This window comes from Tinamus guttatus, unplaced genomic scaffold, assembly GCF_059628265.1.
Source record: "Tinamus guttatus ecotype Peru unplaced genomic scaffold, ASM5962826v1 Tinamus_guttatus_pri_ptg000548l, whole genome shotgun sequence".
NCBI classification, from domain to species: Eukaryota; Metazoa; Chordata; class Aves; order Tinamiformes; family Tinamidae; genus Tinamus; species Tinamus guttatus.
Genome location: NW_028289082.1, coordinates 1,199,900 through 1,219,643, shown reverse-complemented (window position 1 = coordinate 1,219,643; position 19,744 = coordinate 1,199,900).

Sequence of the window (19,744 nt, the reverse complement as noted above, 5' to 3'; positions counted from 1 at the left end):
CCGACCGCAGGGATTTACATCAGATACGCCGCGACGTCGGTTATCTCCAAAACCCAGTCCCCGTTCTGCCATCGCCGGTACCCAATTCCTTGTCCTGTCGCTCATAATTTATGGCCTTTGCAAGTGCTTCTCCCCCTCGTCTTTACGTCTGCTCTCGACCCAGCCGGATGCTTCGTTTTGCAGCCTTGACGTCTGCCCCAACGTCTTTGTGTGACCCCTTTGCTTTGGCATGGTCCCCAAATGAAATCAATGCTGTAGCTGATCTCTCCGACCTGGCACCCGACTGACATGCCTGCAGTTCCTGCTGCAAATTCTTCTTGCTGCCTGTAATAAGTTATTTAACCATTCCACCATTTCACCCCAGCTCCCGGTGGGTTGTAGCGGCACAAGGTCTTTCTGATGAAACCAGCACCGGCTCTTAGAGAATCCAAATCAGTTATAGCTCATGGGCCCTGCTCATGGGCCCTGCTCAGGACTCTAAAAGAAGCTTGTTGGTTTTTATGGTTTGGAGATGGTTTGGAGATTCAGTGGCTCACTCCAGGATGAAATCTGGCTGACGCGTATGGCAAGACTCCAATGGATTTAGTGAATTCCATGTCCATTGCTTGAACGGCAGGATCAGCATTATTGAGTGCCCTTGATAGCCCTTTTTGGCAAACCGGGTTATAAAGTACTAGCTAGCGCTCTTGCGTCTTCCATCAGCAAGGAACAGTCATGAGCCAGTAGCTACAACAGCAACGAGGCCATTAGATCTGGTTTCTTCTCCCATTTCTGCCTGGAGCTGGCAAAAGCTTGTCCCTGGAGCCTGTCCAAATCCTTTCCCATGTCGAGTGATCTTGAAATCCAACATTACCTCCTCTGGCAGTCTTTGTGGCAAGAAAACAATTAGTCCCAATGAATTTTTTAAGTGACAATTTTTAATAGATTTCTCAGCCTTCTCAGCCAAGTCTTACCTGAACGATTTTCTAAATCAGCACCAAGATATTCATTTACAAAAAGAAAAGAAACTCAACCCCCCACTTCCTTGAGGTCATATCGTTATGCAAAAATCCACGTGTGCACAACTTCCCACCTTTTTAAAAAATCAAAACTAAATTTGACTTGTTCTAAGTACCTAATGGGAGCTGCAATTTCTTGCTAATTATATAATTACTCTAGATTGTTATGTAGCACTGGCAATTAAACCCTCGAAATACTTTTAGCTTGAAGAAAGTAATTACGTAATTCCAGGGAATCTGGGCACGTGAAGCTGCATTGGTTGCCACTCACGTTCTCGTAAGGCTTCTTGTCCCCAGGCGGCTGCACGGGGACAAACTGCAAACTGGATGAGCTTGGCCAACTTTGACTACGTGGCTTTATACCTGCTGATGGCCAAGGCAGGTATGGTGTAAAGGTCTTTTGTGAGCAAAAAGCAGCTTATTTATCCACATACTCATATACCAAAGAGTAATGTGTATGTGTATCTATAGATATAGATGTGTACTATATTCTAGTCTTGGAAGCCTTTTTTTTTCTAGAGCATCACAGGGCCATGCTCAGGGGAGCATCCAAGCATCTCCCAGGGGTTTTCCCTGTCACGCTGTCTGAGGTAGTCCCAGTCCCTCAATGTCCCTGGGACATTTTGATGGATATTTTCCAAGGGACATGGTTCCCGGACCCAAAGATGAGTGGGCTTCATGGGGTGTCATCTTCTATCAAGCTGCAGAGATAGCCCAAGCCTGTTTGCTATTCCCTGGCACCTGCACCAGGGCCCCACACAGCTACATGTCTGACCAACAAAGAAAACACCCCCATGTCCTAGTGTCATGTCCCTTGACACCTTGTGCTTTTAATTCAAGTGACAGCTTTGCCTCTGAAGTCTCCTTAGTCCTTGCGCTCTGTGCCAAGACATTCATAAGATGCATTAGTCTTCAAGCCTATGCTCTAACTTCTGCTTTCATAAGAGCAATAATAATAATAAAAACCTGGAGTATACTAGACGTAAGTCCTAGATGTTACATAGCACAAGTGGCTACTCCCCTGGATGTGGCTGTGTAAGAGTAATTTGAGATTTTAACATTTTATGAACTTCTGGCATTCAGTCTTGAAAACATCTTTAAGGCTCCTCCTAGGAGACAAGCAGTCAAGGGTAAAAACTAAGTAGTAATAAGGTCAAGAAAACAGCAAAAATAGTTAAACACTGCACTGAATTTCCACAAAGTAAAAAGGTTGAGTCTCAGTACCATGTGTTTATGTAGAATTCATTGCAGCCCACTGTTTCAACACCAGGAATCTCCCTGCTCTATGGTTTATATGGATGCCATTGTGCTGTAAAGACCACTACTTTTCAGGTATTTTCACGGATTTTGGTTATGTTTCTCTTTACCTTGCTTCTCCCACTGGATGCCCCTTGCGGAATTGCTGAAATAGGAGAGAATACTGAGAAAGGCTCAGTACACAGCATTTCCTCATATTTTAGGAGGAAAAGCTCATCTGTCCCTTGAAGCTCTCATCCAACATGCTCTCGTGTGCATTGTGGAGACCAGGAGGAGCTTTCGAGCCAGGTAAGTGCAGACCTTCTTCCAAAGACCATCAAGTTAAGGGAAAGATTTGGCTTGGCTCCAGCAGCTCATTTCACTTGTGACTTCATCCAGGTTTGATATATACCATTGATCATTCAGGGCTCTATCTTGCTGGCCTGCCACAAATAAAACCCTCTCTGGAGCACACGTGGCTTTTGCTTGAGCAAAACCCAAATGGTTTAACCCTCGCTTTGCTAGAAAACACTTCCAGCCAAACCCAGCGAGTGAAAGTCAACCTATTAAAAAAAAACTCTGTTATTGAGATGATCAGAAATTATTTGTTTTGACTTGACAGCAAGAAAAAAAAAATCAAACCTCTTTCATTTTCCTTGCCCATCCAAAGCCAGGGGCTGTCCTCTGTTTAGTCATTCCTAGGCCTGAAACCAGCATGGAATGCTAAGTGGATTAATTAGTACTACATCACTCTAAATTTAGACAGCTTCCTTTCAGAATTAGATTTCTTCAGGTTTATGCCATTACATTTCTTAAATGTACATTCTCAATCACATTAGCAATTATGAATACATTACATTTATTTTCTTTTTGAAATATTTTACTGTTGTACCCTAGGATAGAAGATGTGCACACAGTTCTACCCGAGCGGAAATGTGAGGTCACTACTGCTCATGATTTTAATGCAAATCTCATGATTTTAAAGATATCACTGAGATCCCCCTGGAAACTATCAGCGTCTTTCTGTATGAGGATACTAACTTTTATTTTTCATGCAAGTTTTTAGCTCCTGGAGTTACAGAGATGCTCTTGAAAGAATGGAGCACCTGCACCCTGGCAGCCCCAAAGCTGGGAGGTGAATACAAGAATTTGTTTGCTATTCAAGATAAAACTCTCTGATTAAGGTAATCACGTAATTCTGGGGGCCTAATCTAACACTGGAAGTTAGCATTTCTGAGAACGATATAAATTGGTACAACATTCATATTAAGCATTCTATTCTTGTACTGAAAGTCAGTACAAGGTCTAATGTCTTATTCAGGCTCTCAGAGCAGAGCGCAGGTCTTGTCTTTTGCTCTTAGAGTTGGGAAAAAAGCTCTTAATGACCTTATATTACTGCAGCACAGACGAGATCTAGTGGTCAATCTGGTCTCATGGTGCTCCACAAAAACAGAGGATAGCTCCTGTTCAAATGACATTGCAGCTTAGTGAGGAATCGGTCCAACACATTTTTGCCCATGAAAAACAACAGGGTGAATCCTTGCATGGATTGCATGGATTTTGGTATGGATGCAGAAGATGGTGGGTAACTTTATTTTACCTAACTTCATCCTTTAACCAACCTATGGACAGGATTATTTCCTCCTACTAGCTACTGCCTAGCTAACTTATAGTGATCAAGCCAATGACTTTTGCTGGTGGATAGTCAGCAGCAAAAAATGAATGTTGCTCTTTGAGTAAATACAATGTCCTTGGACTTCTGCAAAGCATTTAAATTATCACCGTGCAAGAGCACAATGTCAACGAAATCTCCTTTTAATGGATGGGGCACAGGAAGATCTCACAAAGCAGCCAGCGCAGGAGAATCACTGTCAAAAGGAGGGATGTTTATTAAAATTTCACACAGATCAAAACAAGGTCTGACACTGTTCCACATTTTCATTAGTCACTGAGAAGTAAGTATAAAAGTGTTGCTGGTAAATGGAGCAGATGGTCTACAGATTTACTAAGAAAAGGACAGCCATCCTTACTGTGGCCTAACACAAACCTCAATGCCTAAGAAGAAGGAATGTGGGTCAAATCTACAAAACGGGGTGTTGCTGTGGCTTTGCAAGGGTGGCAGGGGTTAAAAGATTGAATGGGGCTTGTTGTGGGTTCTACAACTGGGAGAAATGGGCAAACGTGATCCTGGGAGGCAGGTACAAGGGAGCTGGGAGCAGGAGTGCTTGAGCAGGGTGGTTGCACTAGATGATCTCTAGTTGTCCCTTCCAACCTCAACCATTCTGATTCTGTGTTTGATTCTGTGGCTCACGTTGCACGTTGGCATTGGAGGGAAGTGCACGATTTCTAAAGCTTGTAAAACTGGAGAGAAGAACCATCAAAATGACCTGAGAGCTCTATCAGCTTTGTCCGAAAGAGAACTGTCCTTGTTTTTTATTACAATATTTTTTAATGTACTTTCATGTGTTAAAGCATCAAGCTTCATGTGGTGACTGTAAGGCATCCTTGGTATTTTGTAATACAAACTCAGCTTCCTCTGAGGAAGGGATCAACTTCTTTCAGTCCTTCTGCATGCAGGAAAACAGGACATTTGGGATTACCTGAGATTTTTCCCAATGCTATTACCTTCCCTGCTCCATTGCAATGCTCTGTTCTGAGTGAGAACAGTAGCTATGGACTTCTATTTCTGCACAATTTAAAGGGTATAAGGCAGATAGATCACAAACTTTAAAATGAAACACAGTATATTTGAGTACATTTTCAGTATATTTGAGTATATTTCCGTATATTTTGAGTATATTTTCGGTGCAAAACCATCCAATGTGTCCCATGCAACAGTCCCTGTCCCCCAGCTAGGCAGAGTTTTGCTCTAGGCCAACAACACTGATCCAAAACATCCCCGGGCACAGCTGAGGGTAGAGAGTGAATCCGGCATCACTCCCAGCAAGTCCGGCCACCCTATTTTGGGAATGGGAGCCTCGCTGCACTGTTTGGCCTCTGCGCAAAGGCCCCTTCTCTGACCTTGACCCTGTTGAGCTCATTAGCATGGACAGAAGTGTGGGATTAATGCACGGAGCATGGCCTGGGTCACAGGTCTCTCGCAGCAGCTCAGGGAGCATATGGCAGGTTAGGGATTCATCTGAAGAGCTTCAGCAGAAGGAGGCCAAAGCATCCCCCTCCTTGGGAAGAGTCCACAGCGCCTCCCAGAACCCCTTCCAGGCTGCTCCAAGTGAGAGGGGTTTTGCTTGCCTGTTCCTTGTGCTGAAAAAAACAGCCAGTGTTGTCCTTGTGTCACCCTGTGGACAGGGGATAAACCATCCTATTCCCAGGAGACACAGTAAGGTGCTGAGATGGTGCTCGCTCGCGGCTTCACGGTAGCGACACGTCAACCCCTTTCTGAAAACTCAGTCCTTCTCCTAGAAAACGTAGTCACAAGGAAAGCCTGTGGTCTGAAATGGTTGTAGTCCTGTAGGGAAATTAGTTCAGGTGTCTTCGTGATTATATTTCAGGTATCTCCTGTGATGAGGCTGTATGCAGACGTGCATAAGCATGTCCACATACTGCTAAAAACCCAGATGAACCTGTCAATACGCAAACACATCTATTGAACTCATTTGCACCAAAAACAATTATTGAAACTTTGAAGTTGTTTTATAATAAAGGGTCAATATGGATCCACGTCTTTTTCAAGCCATGAGTAGAGTGTAAAACTTTAAGATGCAGCCACTTTGCCATGACTTCACCAGGGCTGTCCTAAGGCAAAGAAATGAAGAACATCACCTTACCAGGCTTGTGTGAGTCACATGTTAAAAGCCACCTACAACAGCCTATTTTCTTTCAGTCTATTTTTTTCCAGTCTTGTACTCGCTGTTTTATATCTCATATTTAGGGCTAGTCTTTCTGGTCAATCTTAGTACGGCTGGAAACCTTATTTCCCACTTGAGACTTAATTTTCTGTCTCTTTCTTATACCAGTAAGTGAATCTTTGATGTTCTCCCTGCCAGTCATTGTACCTTTCTGTAGCTTTATATTTGGCTTGATTGTACTATCTTGTGAACACGACTGTCTTGAAACAGAATAGCATCGATGCACAGACTGTCAGTCAGAAAGAAGTCAATCTTCTTCTTCTAATCATGTGGGCTTTCCCCTTTCCAATTTTCGATGACTTTCCTCCTACAGAAAATGAGTAGGATCTTTTGGCTCCGACTATTATAACTTTTTACTGCGTGTGTTCTCTTTTGTTCTTAATTCCTCTTTAAAAGCGAGTGCCTGCATTTCTTTTTCCATGATAACATTAGCAGGGAAAAAAGATAAAATTACTTGGCAGACGCACCGATCTCCTGAGCTTTTCCCTGGTGCTTCACCTCAACATCCCCTCGCCGGCGGCTCCGTCAGGCTAAACAGAAAGGCACCCGGAATGAGGACAAGCCACATTAGGTGTAATAGTTTGCATGGTTGCACGGTTTTAGCAGCTCATCATCTTGCAACTGCCAGTAAGTGCACATATCAAAATGATAATCAAGGTAGAATCCTGCTTTTAATTACACCCTTTGCGACACGTTGAAATCAGTAGCATCGCACAACCATGTCTGAATGCACAAATAAGAAAACTGGGAAAAGGCAAGCGAAAGGAATTTGCGGAAACTTTTTTTGTTCCTAGTAGGGAATTGAAGTTGGTTTTATGAAACTTTGAAAGAAAAACTTGGTAATTTTGTTCTGTTTTCTTCTTTTCCAGCTCCCTCTCCCCATTTTTTTCATCATTTTGTTCCATATGACTTGCTAGTTTAACAAAAACACCAAACGTCAAAACTACTAAAAGCTAACTTTAAAAAACAAGCAATAATTCACTTAAAATCAGCATCGAACCAATGCTTCTCCCTACTGTTCTCAATCAACTCCTTGAAAAATTAGGTGCATCAATAAGAACGATTAATTGTATAGACGTAATATGGAGCAAGACATCTATAAAATCCCCAAAGAGCTGATTGAGTGATCAGAGAAACACACGGCATTTGCAATAGAACATAGAAATAGTCTGCATTTCTGGCCAAAAGTTGCACCATTGGTGGTATTCTTGTACTAGCATATAGTAAAACTTGTAAAAGTAAATACATGCTCAAAGATTAGGTGGTGAAAGTAACGTTGTGATTCTGGGATTATAGAAATCTGCGTTGATTTATCATCAGCATTCAATGAATTAACCAGTTTCTTTCTTCTGCGATTTCCTAACTTTCTGAGACAATTGTGTACAGTCAAACACCTCCTAGCTTAATAAAAAGAAAAAAAAAAAAGAACAAAGTATTTTTACCCACAAGAAATTTGGCACGTAGTAAAGGACTTGTTCTTGTTGAAAATAAGTTCTTTGTGCAAAGAGAAATGGCTCCTATGATTCCTATGTTAACATAAGCTCAGATAAAAAAGATGACCAGGGAATTCTGAGGAAAACTTCTATTTTCATGAGCCCTGGGATGTAAGATCCTTCCTTGTTGCTACAGGTTTACAAGGAAGTTGAAAAGCTTTCACAATATCCTGCGGAGGCATTCGCTTTATATTCAGAACAGCTTCAGAAATGACAGCAAGATTTTCCATTGGAGATTTCCTCAATTAACCCCAAGACGTGCAAATTGGCATTTTTACTAATATTCTCCCAGGTCTCATGCTTGTGATGGGCCGAGTGCTGCCTCTCATTAGCACACCTGGAAGAGCTTTGCAAGGAGCACACGTCCCTCCTGGCATTCCAATGTTGTCCAACCCCACTTCAAAACCAGCAGCTCCACCGTCACGGGAGGGATAAGAGGACGCCCAGACCCCTATGCTGGCCAAGAACATGCAGACAGGTAACACCGTTGGGTTTTGGTGGGAATCGTCTCCAAAAGCTTTTAGGAATAGGAGTGAGAAAAGATTTAGTTGTACAAAACAGGAGCTGGTGGCCCGTTATGAAATTATGGCCTTGCTCATCCAGCTCTGGAGCCATCTACTCTTCAGAACAGCTCAGCAAGCAACACACTTCAGCTTTTGGAAGGAGCAGAACATGTCAGGCAATAGTTTCAATTTAATCCAATACAAACTGGCAGCACTGCTGAAAAAACCCAGGTCTGTACTGCTCCTGACTTTATATTTTTACCTCCCTGCCCTTCTCTTTGGCTGGTAGCTATTGGTTGGGGTCGTGTGGTGAATCTAACTGGGCACTGATTCCTCCTAAAAAAACCTTTTTTTGTGTGTGTGGATAGGTTTGTTTCAATCACAATCAATGCTGTGGTCCGGCCCAACCTCAGTGCACCCAAATGTGCGATGGAATGAAGAGAGGAGCAATAGCTGCTTTGGAAAGAGGGACCTCAAGCACGGCCTGAGTGCTTTTCCTGGCCATGTCCTGGCTTTGTAATTGGAGCACGAACCACCTTCCACCCCATCACTCCATGGTTTTCCTGCAGCCTGGGCACAGGCCCTGGATGGAGCCACAACGGATTATGTGGAAGGGAGGTCTGGACAATGGATGGACCAGGGCTATGGGGCATGACAGAGATGGGGTGTATAGGTGCAGTCATGGGGACATCACAGGAGAAGGCAGGAATCTCCAAACTGGGTGTTCTTAGAGTCAGGGGGAATGGGAAACCTGTGCCTGTTCCAACAGCTGTGTATTTCTATTTTAAGAGTCATAAAATAAAGTGCATAAAGTACATTAGAAGCAGGAACTCGTGCTCTCAGGGGAATGTCCTTTTCTTACCACAGCGCCATACTCAAGCTCCCAGCCATGAATTTGCTTTCTTGACCTTTAGCTCGTCCTTCCTGGCTGAGCAGTGGCCCAAGCTGAACTTCAGGGTGAAGAACGGCTCCATTGAGAACAGTAAAAAGGGTCAAGTAAAGTCAGAGCAAATGTGCCCTGAACTATGGTGCCTTTTGACACACCTCTGAGACAGGGCACCAGCTGGTGGAAGAAGAAACAGAGGTAAAAACCTTCATTCATAAAACTTTCAAGGACTGCTGAAGCTTCCAGGTCAATGACTCCAGTGCTAGAGAGGGGAGGAAAATCTCAAAGTGGGAGGATTTAGGAGGTTGGGGGGGAATTTGTCTCATGGATGGGACGGACAACTTGTAGCTAAGTGTGCATAGTCATGAACCCAGACTGTCCAAGGGTGTGGGCAATGTTGCAGTTATGAGGCACAATGTGGTCATCTACAGCAATTTGAGAAGAAAATGCTTAAGCAAATGGGACTGAGAGGTACGGAAGAGCGTAGAATATAACGTGCCATTTGGAAAGATGTGTTTTTTAGAGGTGAAAAAGTGAAGGGATTGATTCAGCTGCCTAAACAAGGGCATTTGGAGCCCTGTGGGAGCTCCAGGTGCCACTCCAGGAGCGTGAGGTCTCCTCCAAGTGCAGTGTCATAGCTGCCAGCCACACACACATGACCTGGATCACCTAAGGCAACTCAGGTGGTTACTAGTTGTCTGGAAACCGAATCCTGTCCAAAATTCTGTATTCTGGAGTGAAGGGCAAGATTGAAGGTGGTAAAGCTAAAGTAGGAAGGTGCTGAAGATCTCTTTGAGCAAGTCAGATGCTACTTCAGTGGGTACCCAAAACAGGTAGTTGGACCATATTTTTATGTGCTTCTCATGCCAAAACAGCTAGCATAAAAATGAGATTAGGTGGACTGGATTGTCTGCTTTTGAATACAGATATTTTTATGTAAATAAAACTTAGTGGGGAGAAGATAATCAGGACACTATCAGACTAAACTATAAACTGTATAGGAGGGCAGAGTAATTTGCACATTGTTGGAGGAGTAGCGCCACACATTGAGGAAAACTTCAGACTCACATCACATAAATAAGTTAACTTTATCAACAAGTAACACTGATGGCAACAGACTGACATTCCACTCCTAAGAGGACTATAAAGGAGCGGACTCTTGGCCAGGGTAGTGACAGTGATTGAGGGGTCTAAGGGAGACCAGAGATGCTGAGAGGCTACAAGACACAATAAAGTAGGGAAAGGTCAGTTATTTGCATGCAAACTGGGTAGCTATAATGGGAAATATTGATGCTGAGAGTAAATTTTGAGATACCTGTAAAGAACTACTGGAGTAGCGGAGTAGTTAGGGAAGAAGAACTCCTGATACATCCCAGAGCAGGATCGTTGTGGGATGAGCACCGAAGCGCTCTGCATGAGGAGCCATAATGTACTGAGATTCAGTGGTGTCATAGGAACAAGAAGGCCCAAAATATCACAAGTGTAGTCTTTACTTTAAAAGGGAGACCTATAAAACATGAGGCAACTTGTTAAAAGGAAATTATTATGAGCCACCAAACGGGTGAAATGTTTGCAAGCCGCCCAGACATTGTTTAAAGACACCACATTAGAGGCTCAGAGAATGTGCAAAGTGTATATGAGAAAAGATTTTGAAAAGACCAGGAGAAAGCTACTGTAATTAAAGATCAGAGCAAAGGAAGCTGTTACAAGTAAGAAGACTTCGTGTTCAAACAAGGAAAAAAATAGAGAACATATATTCTGTTAAAAAGGTAGACAAAAAAGATGTTAAGAATAACTTTCTAAGAGCAAGATTATCAATCCTTTTCCAAACATGATTGAACTAAGAATCCTGCCAGAGAGTATGAATGGCCAACAGAGGATCAAGGAACAAAATGAATAATATCAGATCTGCAGGCCACAGGCGATGCGCCGAAGGACTCTAAAGGAACTCGAATGTGAAATTATCAGACTAGCAACCACGGTGAGGGGCTCCTCATTCACAGAGGCCTTTAAATGTGAGGAATGAGAATGTGACACTCTATTTATTTTAAGTAATTTTGATGCCTGCACAGACAAAATTGCTGGTATTTGTAAGAGGGAACAGAATCAGTAAGTAAGTGCAGGACGTTATATAATGGGAAAAAGTCCGCGCAGCTTTTGCAAACAGAAATCTTGCCTGACAAAACGGCTAGAGCTCTTTGACGGCCCCAGCTAGCATGTTAATGTGCACGGGGTTGTGTATGTGGCCTTTCAAAGGCTTTTCAAAGGCGCTTGCCAAATGCTGCTGGAGCAAGAACGCTGCCACGGGCTTAAGAGGGTAAAGGAGGTATGAGGCTGTTTCACTGATTAAAGGATAAGCAACAAAGTGTTTCACAAGAAAGGGAGATTATTAATAGTGTCCTGGTGCTGGGATGTGGACCGTTGAGCATGTTTGTAAAAGATCTGGGAAAGGCAGAGAACAATAAGATGGTAGAATTTGCTGATGAAATTGCGTTATTCAGTTATCAAAACCCAGTTGCAGAAATCTCTTTTAGCACAGAAATGCTGGGTGATAAAATGACAGCTGAGCTTCAGTGTCTGTCATGGCAAATTAAAGCACATGGGGAAAAGCAGCTCCTTCAGACAAGCACTGGTGCAGAATGAGATATCATCATAGAAGCTGCAATCTTAGAGTAAGAGCTGATATAAAACCAAGAGAAAATTTACTGCCCACTAGTAAATAAAAGGATAAAAACCCGTTGCCCTCCAACAGAGGATCTGAATGTTGGGAACTGTTAGAAAATGAAAGAGAACAAAATAGAAAACATCATTTGTCCCATGCAAGACCACACTTGGGGTGGTGGGTCCAATCTTGGGGCTCCTCAGAACAAGAAGGGCACTGGCAAACGGGAGTGAGCCCAGTTGCAGCCACTAATACGCCTAGGAGATGGAGAACCTGAAGGGCAGGTTGAGAGGACTGGGCTTGTTCAACCTAAAGGACAAAGGCTAAATGGAGATTCTAGTGTCACCTACTGTGATGGAGGTGAAGCACTGGGACAGTGATGTCGAGAAGCAGTGAAGTCACCATCCTTTGGTATAGGTCAAACTCAAGTGAGCACGGCCTTGAGCAATCTGGGCTCAGCTGGGCACGCTTCATTCACAGAGTCAGAGTAGCTGGGGTTGGAAGATACCTCTGGAGATCATCTGGTCCGATCCCATTGCCGGAACCACAGTCAGAGCGGGCTGCTCAGGACCGTGTCCAGTTATCTTCCAAATACCTCCGAAGATGGAGACTCCAAAACCTCTCTGCTTGGGATCACCATTCCCAATGATAACTTTCCACAGGCGAAGTCAAGATTAGTAGAAGTGCTCAGGAGAGAAGCTCTCTGTTGATTGAGAGAAGAGCGGCAGCCAGCGCCTCTGAGCCTTGCAGCTCTCAAACCTTCTCCCCTTCTCTGTCTGCCCTTTACAGAATCATCTGCAAAGTCTGTATTTTCATTCAGGGTTGGGAAGGGCTGTGGGAGGAGAAGAGATTGTGAGGTTTTTTGCGCTGGTTATTATTCTATCTGGTGGCAAACTGTATTTCCCTTCGGGGAAAGATGACTATTGCTTTCGTGACATTGAGTTAGATTCAGGAATTGGAAAAATGCATTTCCCATTGACTTCTTTGGAAGCAGCTTGCACATCTCTGAAAGCAGATGGCATGATGTATATTAAATTATCACTTATGTCGGGGGGCTTATTTTAAGGATGGAAGTGTCATCTCTTGGTATTTGTGCCAGAATTGCTCATCCCCAAACCAGGATTTTCATATTCTCCCAGATATCCCTAGAAGATATTTGACAGTATGTGCCCTTCCCCAAGACAGGTGAAAATTTTATTGTCTTGTTCTAGTTTTTGCATCTTTTCATGAGAATGGAAAGCAGCTTTCTAAATCCTCTTTATAAATAGTGATCCCAATTGGCATTAGCTGATCCAAAGGCAAATATTCCACAGACCTCCTTGTAAATCTCCACCTGGGTGAAGGTTGGCACTGCCAGTGACACTAGGAATAAAAGTGGCACAAAGATGACTAGCAAAGACCAAGAAGCCTAATGCAAATGCTGAGTCATCAACAATATTTATAACCTCCCACACTAAGAAGAGGAGACACCAATTGCGGACTGCAATTACTGAGATATGACAAACATTGAATTTTTAATGACTCCAGCTGTAGGACACTTTGACGTCCAAGAACATCACTGCTCAGAACCATAACCTTGGTTTAATTCATGCTCACTGGTTGTAAGTTATGCTCTATCCAGTTGGTCCATAAAGAAGTATTAATGTTGACTATCTAAAGAGTTATGCCCAGCTTTTCAATTACCTGTATCCCATCTTTCACCTTGCTCAAACTCTCCTCTCCAAGACCTGGGCTCTTAACTGTTCTTCTGGCTCCTTTGCAATCCTCTTACACTCATTTTGATACCTGAACCAAGTGGCCACCATCTCTTTATTTTAATCCTTTGTGCACCAATGTTTTTAAGATACTCTAGTAATCCTACCCTACCAACATGAAATGCTATATTCAAAAAAATAGCATCTAAACTGAGCCCACTATAGCTTTGATATACCTGCCTCTTTGGAACATAAGGTCCTGGGGGTAGGATAGGTGACTCATTCCCATTGATTCCCTAGGATTTAAATATCTAGTCAGTCAATAGAATTTAAATACCCCAGTATCTCAGAAGATCTGGACTTGCACTTGCCTGTGTATATGAAATAGCACCTGCAGTTTTCTATAAATAATACAACAAAAAGTAAATGCACAAAAAATGCAAAAAAAAAAAAAAACATAATTTAATAGCCGCTCAGGTATGTTCTGTGAATCTTGTTATTTTTTTTCCTTTCAAGCAAAATAAATATTACCTGGCATTTAATTGCCCTCATGAATCCAGCTGTAGTCAGTAAATGTCTTGATATTTCTGTTTAAAACACAATTCGGGTGTCTCCAAATCATTCACTATGATTTCCCCCATTAAAAGCCTCTCTCAAATCTATAAACATCCCATTTACATCCACCCCTGTGTGTGTTTCGCCAGGCAGTGCCCGGCCATGCTGCCTGTCTATTCCCAGCAGAGTTTCCTGCGCTGCAATCCAATAACCGCCGTTATTGCTGGATGCCGGGAGCAAGATGAGGTATCCGTGGTCAAAGCCACGGACGCTCCTCCTCGCCTGGCAGGGAATTCCAGGCCCATCCTGCTTGCGCACGCTTCCAGGGGCGGAAGGGAGAGCTCGGCTGCATCAGGAGCATCTTGCTGGCTCGCGGCCTCGCGTGCCGGAGCGGTGCAGTGGAATTCGGGCTCCACGAGAGGGCTCCGGGAAGGAGCCGCAAGGCCGGAGCATCCCGGCCACGCCAGAGCCGGGCAGAGGCTCCTGATCCCTATTTGCAACCTTTAGTCCGGGCGTTTCGGGCAGACTCGATTAGTAACCGCGAACGGCGCCGTGCAGCAACGTACACTCGTGCTTACGAGCCTCCCTTTCTGGTGCAGGAGGCTGCACCGAGCACACGAGCACATTTATAAAAAGCTCATTACCGCATACAGCACGAGAGCATTTTTATCTATCTATCTATCTATTTATTTATTTATTTATGCGGCGCTATTAAATGCGGTTATTTCCTTCAGTAGGGCAGCGTAAACATCTAACGCAGTGTGTTTCTATAAAGTCATCATCCCCACTGTGTACAAGCGCGCGCTCATGGACAAAGCTGAGGAATTTACTAGATGTGGTGCAATGCATTTAAAAATATATATATATATAAACCCGGGCAGAGCACATGGATGTGGCAGAGGCCTCCGAGCCTTCCCGACTACCTGCATCTCATGAATGTGATCAATGCAGCCGCTATATCCGTCCACCGGCAGAATATTCCCTAGGAAAAAGAAAAAAACTAATTGATTCCATTAGTCTTTTTTTTTATTATTATTGTGTGGTTTTGCCTTCGGATGAAAACAGAATGGCAAAGCAAGCCGCAATATTCTGGCCAAGCGAGCATCTCTGCACACAAGCAAAAGGAGCTGCCAAAAATACACTGCAGGTGACATATAACACTGCTCTCCTACTCCAACTATTTTAGGGCAGCCCGTTGGGAATAAATACCCTTGCTTTATCGGTTAGAGAAGTGACGTTTTTGCAGATTTTTGAGCATGACCTATGTTATCTACAAGCTTTATTTATTATAAGAGATTATAAAGGAGATCCACGTATACCTTATTTCTTTCTATTTGCAGGGTCGGTCAAAATAATATCTCTAGCAGAGCAGTGTGCTCTGCAGTTGCCTTAATGTAACATTACCCCTGAAGCATCAGCACAGTTCATTTTATTTTTTCCCCCCATTGTTAGTACTTTAAATAGAAGTCCTTAATGTATTTTAGCCACGTATATGGATTTAAGTGAAAGGACATGATAGAATTTAGAGAAAGAGAAAAAAATAGCAACTATGAATTTGGGCTTCAGATCTTAGTAGGGAAGGAACAGAAAGATCTAGGGGAATATGAGGTCAGTAAGTGAAAATCTGCAGGAGGGAACGTATTGCACCGGCTGTGATGGGGAACACGAAGAGTATTGTGCTGAGCAAGTCGATTTGTCTTGAAATAGCTCATTGGTGACATAAGAATATGTAATGTGAGCAAAACTTTTATGGGTTTGAAACCTGCTTTAGATTTCTGCAGTTTTAGATAAAGGACAAAATTTACTCCCTGTTAACTTGAGGGTTCTCATTGAAGCACCTTGTGCTGTGAGCTGAACGAGACAGATCTATCTGCTCCAGCCTCTGACTTGGAGATGGGCAGAACTATGATCCAGAGATACTTGTCTTCCTTTGCTGGCTACAGAAAAATATCTACATGACCAGCTTAAACTGGATGCCTCTCTTCTAAATACCTAGCAAGAAAGCATCAATCTCACCCCAAAACTATTTTATCTATTGTTTATTGCTGCGCATAAAGTTGGTCTTCAAAGCAAGAGTTCAGGGTGACAAACACACACAAATCCTGAAGTGAGTGATTCAGAGGATATTTATTGAGACATCTGTTATGAAAGCCGCACTTGTGCCAAGAGAAGGGCTGTGTCATGGTGGTTCCAAAGCAGTGGTGAGATCTTTGTTGAAATTTCAGATTTTCGGTAGAGGAGGATGGTAACGGTGACCTAAACTGATGTGCACGGCCCAGGCCACCGAACACGTTCCAATAATTCATGCGCTTGGAACGAAACTTGGAAACTCACTTATAGGATGTGCTGCATCACAGCAGGAAATGCGGATTTAAAAGCCCCAGGGCTGAGCCTCAGCTGCTTGAACATCTCAAAGCCCATGAAATTTATGGAGCTGTGAGAAGCTGCATCACTGAAGGAGACATCTGCAAACTGATGCTAAATCCTGGGCTACGAGCTACCTGCCTGCAAGGTGTTAATTCACTTCCAGCGGGCGTTTGCATCTCTGTTGGAAAGAAAACTCAGAGGTCAGTGCCTGGCTGGAGAAGCATCTAGAGACTCGGTGATAGATCCCAGGTGAGCAGAAGCTCCAAGTCCTGCATGATCCTATCGTGAGAGCTCAGGACCTGAATCAGGAGACACTGCCACGCATTGAAGTGCAATGAAATCAGTTGGAGCCTGAAGCTCCAGCTGGGGAAAGAGAGAAGCAGCACGGAGAGCAACCCTGACGACAGGAAAACTTGCAAGGTTGTTGCATTACCTCTTTTTCTGTACTTGCTGCAGGATAGTCGATAAATAAAGAGCATGCATAAGGAGGCTGCCTGTGTTTTCATGGCATGCACCGTAGATTCTCTTCTATTAAATTGCCCGTTGATTTTGACATCCCTCAGTAAATCCCAAGTCGCTGCATTATTCCGAGGTACCGCTCTGATGGCTCTGCTACGTCAGCTCCATTTTTAGTACGACTTACGCAGCTTAATCTGTGTCTAAAAGCTCATCTGGATCCCAAATGGAAGGCAGATGAACGACTGAGGAACGTTCCCTCCTCTCTAGAAAGCGGCTCGTGGCAATTGCTTCGCTGTGTTACCTGCCTTGCTCCTCTGGAGTAACAGATACAGCTGCTGCTTTGGGACTTCAGGCTGACTGGTTCCAAAAATTGTGTTCCGCTGGCTGGAAAATCCATTTAGGATCTAAATGTCATTTTGCTAAAACTGGGGGAAAAAAGTTATGTCATGTAGGGATTGGTTCTAGGTTTCATTATTTGATAATTTGATATTATTTGATGGGAAAGAATAGCAGCTGACCCAAAACCCGTGGGAGGGGTAGGAACAAAGACGGGGCATTAGTGCATGTCTGTACCAGTGATTTACATAGTGCCAAGGACTAATTATGGAGCATAATTGTCTATATATTTGCCATAACCTAAATATTTGGCAGTATATTTGTTGAGTAGCACTATTCCAAACAAGTCCTGTATTCTGGGAGGTTGCACAGGCCAGGCACAGTCACAGCAAATTTTCTGAGTCACAGCAAATTTTGCTACATAGGAAAAAAATACATCTATCCTAAAACAAAAAAGCCAGCAAATTCAACTGCAAAAGAAATGCATATCAAGTCCTGAAAAAAAAAGTGTACAGTTTGAGCAAATGTGTACCTCTTTGCTAGGAAATGTATACATTTTGGACTAGAAATTTGGGTAGGAACCCTGGCTGGGAGGACACAGGTGAGTTTGTGTCCATTTCTTTCCCTTTCTCCCCAATACTCTTTCCTTCTTCATAGTGGTTTCCTAAAGATTGAACATGCTATTAAATTGCTTTGCTAGGAATGTAACTGATACAGAGCACATCATATGAATTCAAATTCTATGTTAGCACATATGAAGTGCCATACATTTAAGTGGCAAGAATCTACAATGCAGCAAATAAATAAATAAATAAATAAATAAATAAATAAATAAATAAATAAATCAGGTTCTGCTGCCTGCTTGGACTTTCGAAATCTGTATCAAGAACTTTTAAAGCTGATTGTGATTTTTTAGACTCTAAATCAGATCTCAACCTGTGGAAGAAGCAAAGGGGCCAGCCCATATTTTCCTCAGTGGTAAGTGGGATTTATTTAATTTAAAAAGTGTTCTGTTTCCACAGAGCCAAGAAGCACTAAGCCGTTCTGAAAATAAGCTGTTTTTACGTGCTAAGTGGCATCATGGCTTATTCTTATTGAGTATTTAGGATCCAGTTACAGAGCAGGAGCACAAAGTGCCACACGAACACAGAATGAAAGACTGTTTCCTGCCCGTAATAGCTGTAATCTGAGCAGAGCATCAGCCCCGCCATCCGTCACTTCTCTGACCACCGTTTCGGAGCCCCATCGCTCTCTTAATACCCTGCTCTGCCTCTGTCAGCCTCTGACGAAGCAGCTCAACGCGGTGGATCGCTACTTCTCCCCCGTAGGAATTAATAGACCAAAAAGGACATTTCTGCAGAGACTTCAGGGATGTGCACATCTTAAGCATGCAGGGACGGTGGATATCACACGGAGGATGCACAGGGAGCAGCAGGATTGCTGCGGTCGCAGACTGGAGGCGACGCCGGCTTTTTGGCAGCTGCATTTCCAAGGAGATCGGGGCACCACTCTGCCTTTCTGCCCTTCACCTCCCACTGACCTCGATTCGTGGGAGGAGGAGCACCACGAAAACGTAACCGCTCAGGAAGAGGCAACAGGAACGCTCAGAGCAGAAGATTTACGCAGGGCGTTCAGTCTCACGGGCAAATACATTAATCCTTATGGAAAAAAGAAAAATGCATTGCTTATCCATCAAAACATTAGCCGTTGCATTTCTTAGCAGCATGTTCCTGGCAGATAGTGCAGGATGGACACACACAGCCAAACGGAAGAAACGGAGACAACCAGAGGAAGTTTTTCACTACTGGTCACTGTAAAACCAGTGGCTGTCACCATCTTTAATGGCTTCTTAATGCAAAGTGAGTAAGAGCTGGAAAATGTCAGCGTGGAGAACACTACAAATGCATCAAAACAGCTAATTAGGTGAACAAAATACTAAAACAAAATTCACATTTGGCTACTGGCCATTTCTGATTTGTGATCGCTGATTTTTACTGTCAAAAGATCACAGGGTTATTTACCATACACGACTCGATTCCCTCATTTTTTATTTAATATTTTTCAGGTTTTGGCAGGTTTTCTGAAAGTTACTTGAAGTTCTCTGGCCCAGTTTCTCAGTGATTCAAACTGTATCAAAAAATGAACAAAACACAGAAAAATGGACTGCAACCCAGGAACTACTTGCCCTCAAAGAGCACCTTGCTCACCCTTCAAACACAGGAATAGCAATGATCCTGAAGACTGGTACAGGACAGCTACCTCAGCCCAGGCTCCCACCCAAATTTTTTATTTTTAAAAAAGCCTAACTTCCTAAAATATAAATTTCCTGCTCCCCCAGTTTCTTTGGGGAGCATCTGGGAATTCTCAATATTGCCGTAAATATCCCATTCAAGTATGAATAAATTCTATGTCTCAACCATATCATACCCTGGTAAAACCCAGCTTGAATATGAGCTGAATGCAGCCGCATTCCTTTGTCATGGACCACTTTTTTTAGAGAATTACCTAGTTTTCCTACCACAGACCAGGCATTAGCCTGTCATTTTATCACATTCCCTCCCATATTCACCCGACAATCCAACTTTTTAAATTTTTTCAAAATCCTCCACATGTGTTTGCCTTAGAAGGAAAAGGAGAGCCATTCAGTAACCTCCCCGCTCCTTTTCTCTTGCTCCTTCTCTCTTCCCCT